Here is a 6433-nt window from a genome sequence, read left to right as displayed (position 1 = left end):
CAGGAAAACACAAGTCAACAAGAGTCTCCAGGAAAGCAGAGACATCTGGCCAGCAGACCATTTCTTCCTGAATCCAAGGTTTCATAAGAATTGTCTTTATTAGTCCCATTAAGTCTTTGCTATTGCATATCCTAATAAAGCTTTCAGGTTGTGACTGGAATGGTCTCATTGATCAATTAATCTCACTTCTAACCACAAGTCCAATAAAAAAGTAACATAGGGCCTGGGGGTTTCAGACTGGGCGTGGTGTACCCCTACACCTGGGAATGGGCTCCTATGGCAGGGGAGATCCTATACGCATATAAATTTAAGCTTGATCGCAACCAGCTATAAAGTTAGCACACACTTTTGAGGTCTAACTTTATAGCTGGTTGGAACTTTTTATCATGTAATAGCTGCTTTGCATGTGTAGCTGGTCTTAAAGTAGTTGTGCACTTAACCAGTTCATTGCACAATACCTATAACATGCAGAGGGGGCTAAGATTTCTCTACTGTAGAATATTTTTATATAAATACATAAAGATTATTAGGAAAGGAGCATGTACTTACAAAATGTGCCACTCACAATGACACCATCCCCTTTTCTTCTATGCTTTGGTTTGTGTCTAATTGGTCTTGATTATGAAATAATACCCTTCCTTTACGGTAAAGACAAAGGACTGGCTTGTTAAGTGGTTTTTACTTCTAACACAGTGCCTCTACATGTGCACATTTACTGTTCAGTAACTGAAATTACTGTACAGTATGGGTGCAAGTCTACATGTGCACACCCATACTGCACAGTAAACATGGTGACTTACACCAGCTTGAGCATAAATTTGATACCTGCATCATGCCTGATTACAGTAATGCACATGTGGACATATTACTGAATATTAACTCTGTGTGGGGACTGATTTGGGATTAATTTTAGTCCCAGGTCAGTCCATGTACAGTGTTAACATGCAGTAGTGCCTGCATATGGAGACACCTGCCTATTCCTACTTAATGCACAGTAAATTACTGCACAGTAATTTAAGATGGCATAAATGCACATGTAGACACACCCACAGAGTATTTACATTGCAGTCATAAGGAGTATTATATTACCTTTATGAAGTACTGTTGGTTTGACATTTTGGCTAAAAGTTTCAAGCAGTGAATAGATAAAAATGTAATCCAACATCATTCCAAAAAGAACTTTGAGTCAAAGTCTCCAATCACAAAATAATATCTCATTTTATAATAACCTACATGACCTATCATGTAACAATATATGTCAGTATAAGGAAAGGGGGGGCAGGGAACCTTGTGCCTAGATCCAAAAAGTAAAAAGGGAAAAATTATGTTAATCTCTGTCTGTTTTCTTGGCTGCTCATTTTGAAATCAAAAACATCTCAAAGCACGATTAAACTTTCTCACATTATAAAATTCTAATACTTTTGGCTGCTGCAGTGAGCATTTAGGCCCTTTATTCAACCTCTTTATCAACCCCCCAAAAATCTATACTTTAAATAATTTGATTTAAACTTAAAACTTTAAAAAAGAATTAAACTAAACTGGCACTAAATCAACTAAACTTAACTTAAACAGTTTTTCTTGAAGCTTTCTTAAAAGTTAACTACTTTAAAGTTGATATGTTGCTGTTGTAGTGTCATATGCTTAGATTAGGAAAGCAAAATAAAACCCAAACCAAATTGCTCTGTTATTTAATTAGTAGTAGTAGGCATCTGTCTGTCTCATGAGATAATAGAATTATACCAAATGAGACATCAGTTCACTGAACAGAAACCTTGCTTAAAGGGTTAAGTGAAGCTGGGTGATCTCTCCAGGGTGCAAAAGTCTGAGTAGTGTATATGGAGAAACTGAGCTGTTCACACACCAGTGTTCCTCTCTCAGCGTTGCTGGTTTAATCCAAAGGAAAAGCAGGTGCCAGTATGCTTGGAACCAGATTGACTGCAAGAGCTGCCAGAGCAAAGGAGATTATTCATTTATCTAACTATTGGGGTTCCACTACTAGACTGCTGACCATGGTTAAAAACCCCAGTCTAACCTATCAATGAGTGGACCTCAGTTCCAGAACATTTTAGTGGCATTTTCTCCACCAGGGCTAAAACTAGTACCTCCTTCTAAGATTCTCTTTTGCACAAAGCCATTAGGTATGGGATTGGATAACAGCACAGTTGTTTGTAAATTCGTAGTCCTTAGTCATGAGCTTCTTCAGGGTAACTGAAAGTAGTTTATTCTAATTTTTAAAATGGATTTTAATTCTAATTAAAAGTGCCAGATTGACAGCTCTTGGAGTGGAGTCTTATGATTAGGCAGAAGGCAGGGTAGATTTTCACCTTTATACAGACTAACTAAGCCAGAGATTTATAACATAAACTTTCTTAAGCACAGGGCTTACTCCCAATTAAAAAGGGACTGAGGGAAGCAGAGCTGCTAAAGAGAAAGTGGTAATTAGGAAACAGAGGGTACAAAAGTTGTGAAGAAAAGCAGGCCACGCTGCTAAAATAACTGGTACTGCAACAATAATTTGATTGTAAACTTCACTTCAATTGTCTTCACTCAACAGACCACTTTTAAAAGACACTTCTGACTTTTTTACTGTGTCAGCATTCTCCATTTTAATAAGACAAGAAACATGTAAATATTTTTATCATGTCACAGCCATCCAGTAGAAACTAACCTAAATCCACTGTTTCATTTCCATGGACCTTTGAACAGTTGTCATAATCTAATCTTTGCCATTACCAAAATATCTTTTAAGTAACTGGATTTCAGTCAACAAATAGTTAACAAGTTAATCATAAATCTTCGATATACAGTAAGATCCCTGTTATCTGGCATTTGAATAACTGGGACACTATCAACCAGAATTTCTGGCCAGCCAGATGGACATGGGCAGGAGTGGGGGAAGGTAGCACACGGTGGCTGCCACTATTATCCACAACACTGTGCTGCAGCTGGTCCTTGTGCAGCCACCGCCACCCTCTCCCAGTCCCCCACTCTGCATCTGGCTGAAAATCACTGGCTTCAGGTAACCAACATTTTTTGATACCCAGCACTCCCCATTCCCCACACATGCCAGATAACAGGGATTTTACTGTATCTGTTTTTAATTTATAATAAATTTATATTAAATTATATTTATATTCTAATTCCCAGAATTTGGCCTATTTTAATGGCTCCCTGAATTGGGACTCATTAAGTCATTTATATATTTCACTCCTGAATACAATTCTCAGATATGTTACGAATGAAGGAAATGGAAAAAACAGTTGTAATAATACTGGAATTCAAGCTGGAATATGATATAGGGGAAAAAAATGACAATTTAAACCATAAAATGTTGGTCAATAAAGAAAAATTATAATATACTATATTTAAAACAAGAAACTAGTAAAATGTAATCATTCCAATCATTTTATGTACTAGTAAATAATATCATTTTCTTCAGTCACTTATTACTTTGCCAGATAATATATTTAACAATGAAGCACCAAAGTTGATTAATGTATGCGTATTATCTTAATAGCTATTTAATAGGGGTGTGCAAAATGGGCCGTATTTGATTCAGATTTGGTTAGAGCCCAAATTGGGGACAGTGACTTGATTCGTTGATTTGGATCACTGTCCCAATTTGATTTGGTCGAATCCAAATCTGAAGATTCAATGCTGATTTGGAGAATCAGCAATTTGGCCATAGACAGCTTTAAATGTTTTTTCTACATACCTCGAGGTACCAGGCGTGGCTTGTCAATGCTGTGATGGTGAAGCAAATGGAGAGTCCCACAGGAGCATGGGGAGTCCCCGCATTCTCGTCAGTGAACCCAGAAGTGGTTCCAGGTCTGTCACTGAGCACACTGGTGGGCCCCCATGTGCTCCTCTGGCTCTCCGATCAGCTGTGGGGGGGAACTCGGGTGCCCTCCCAGACCCAGGAGGCACCAGTCACCAAGCCGGGAGGGAGCAGGGGGTGGGGCCTGCATGCTTCCCAGTGGACCCAGAAGTGGACTGGAAGTGCTTCTGGTCCACTTCCAGGTCTGCTGCTCAGCACACTGAGAGACACCCCCATGCTCCTGTGGGACACTCCATCCACCCCACCATTTCAGTATTCATGAGCTGCCTGGTACCTTGGGGTACGTACAAAAAACATTTAAAGCTGTGTCTATGTCCAAATTGTCGAATCTCTCAGAATTGATTCAGAGGGTTCTGATTTGATTCAGAGAGATTAAAGGGTCTCCTGATTCGCCTGATCTCTGCTGAATTGAATCAGTGACCGAAACTACTACTTCACACAACCCTACTATTTAATTGTAAAGAAGACAAATTAACCCTATTGACTCTAATTTAAATAAGTATTTAAGCACAATATATTTAGGATTCAAACACAAATCTAAATAGACACATCATGTTTATGACCAGATTCTGCCTGCATCTACTCAAATATACTAGAGAAGGAAAAGGTAGGATTCATAGGTCTAATTCCATAATGGCCCTCTAACAGCTGACTAATAACTGTTGTCAATATAGAACAATGTACTAATTTTACTGTTTAATTTTTTTTTAATCTATAAAACCTCATCTAATCAACTATTCTGATAAAGTATAAATAAAATCCAATTTTCTTGATAAGATTGTATTTTCCTCAGCATTGTCAAAACCTCCAATAATAAGCATGCTAATGACCTGTCAAAAGAAATAAACAAATAAAAATAATATTTTTGTCCTACCTTTAAGAAGCTTAGTGGCACAATACTGCAAAAAGGTCATCTTCTTGAGTTGTATCACAATTTAAAACAAAAATGTGCAAATACAGAAGTGTGTTTTCTCACATTTCAGTGACAGATTATTTCAGAAAACTCTCTAACCCACTTCCTATTTCCTTTGCCCTTGGTGTGCTGAGTAATATTTGCACTTTTCCTCAAAACAACATATCTTCCTTTCTGGATAGAAGTTCCTGATAAATGTTTTCCGTTGAACTTCCTTCAGCATCTACATTAAACAACACTGACGCCAGGGATCGTTTCCTGAGGTCTTTGCTTTCTACTTTCTGAACAACAGGCAATATCAAGAGTCCATCATGTCTGCCTGCCACTAGTATCTTTGTTATTCAGAATTTCAGGAAGCTTTCCAATCTTAAGTATAATTATTTTAGGAATTGCTCCAGAAACAATCTCCTAATTATTCTTTTGGGGTTTTCTAGCTATGACTTAAATGAAAAAATAAATGACTTAATATGAATGGACAACTGTTATCATGAAGTATACTGGACCTTGAGTGTGGGAGACAACAAGGGGGATACAGTCCTAAAAGCAGTAAAAAGATGTTGTCCATTTTCAACCTTTATTTTTTTCAAATATATATGATGATGATCCTTTGCATCTACCACTCACCAGGAGATAGATTAAAGCTTAATATTTTTATGCAATAATCAAAGGATATTTGTAAAATATATTTTTATCTTTTAAAAAATGTCAAGAATATCAATGAACTCATCTGTATGTGAACAGATTAATTAGAAGTGTCCACTATAGTTTTTCAAGTGAGGTTCATAAATTAAGTCAAGTCTGAGATACTTTTCAGATTCTTCCTCTCTGGCATAGTAATAGAGCTCTGTGAAATAAGAGAAATAACATTTCACAAATAAAATAAAATAAAATAAAAAAATCAACAGCCAAAATCATATCAAATGAAGCCACCAGCTTAGTGTTTCATTAAAGTTTCAAATAAAAAGGCATATTCATAGTATAGGTTTCAAGTTTTGTAAACTATGCAAAGTTCTGTTTGTAATGACAGCTGAGTTTTAGTTTAGATTCTTAGGATCAAATCATTCCACATTACAACAAGAAACGGTGATGATAAAAATCAAAGGAAGCCGAAGAAAATGTTCAGGAAAACTTTTAAATTCTGTTATTAACATAACAGCCTTAATTTAAGGCCCTTAAAGTAACTCCCCAAGAAATAACGATGTAGAAATTAAAGGCTGTAAAAGAATAGAATTTCTCCAACCTGTATTAGAAAAGTGTTAAATGTACATGGCTGAGAATGATATTCTGACACATGCAGTTTGTGGGTCTGTGTTGAATGATGTGAATGGGTTGCAAAGAAGGACAACAGAATAAATACCTATTTTGTATAGAATGATATTTTTTCAGTCCTGTTCAGCAAAATCTATGCAATATAATACTGATTCTTTTAGCATTATATTTAAGATAATTCCTCTTTCCAGTGTCAAAAAGGAGGAGAGAGGGCTTGAGATGTAAAAACGTCAATATTTGAAATGTCATTCCTAAGCTAAAAATCAAAACATTTCATTCAGAAAATGTTGAAACAAGATGTTTCAATAATGACATCTTTCATTAGAATTTTTCAGAAATAAAATTGCAGTGAGACTAAGCTATTTTAATGAAACGGTTTCATTTTGCCTGAAAGTGGTAGGATAACATTGTGA

General features: G+C 36.3%; 1 long non-coding RNA gene across 2 annotated transcripts in view; it reads right to left on the bottom strand.

Annotated features, from left to right (window-relative positions):
• Positions 1 to 4966, bottom strand: part of LOC106722457 — a 25860-nt gene extending 20894 nt beyond the window's left edge. The window contains exon 1 of one of the 2 annotated variants that reach the window (XR_003095210.1): positions 4713 to 4966. This is a non-coding gene — a long non-coding RNA (uncharacterized LOC106722457). Of the gene's footprint in view, positions 1 to 3715; positions 3924 to 4712 lie in introns of those variants that run through there. The other variant, XR_003095211.1, reaches the window with a different exon arrangement.
• Between the last annotated feature and the right edge of the window lie 1467 nt (positions 4967 to 6433).

Source organism: Alligator sinensis, unplaced genomic scaffold, assembly GCF_000455745.1.
Source record: "Alligator sinensis unplaced genomic scaffold, ASM45574v1 scaffold242_1, whole genome shotgun sequence".
NCBI classification, from domain to species: Eukaryota; Metazoa; Chordata; order Crocodylia; family Alligatoridae; genus Alligator; species Alligator sinensis.
This window is presented reverse-complemented; position numbering and strand designations above follow the sequence as displayed.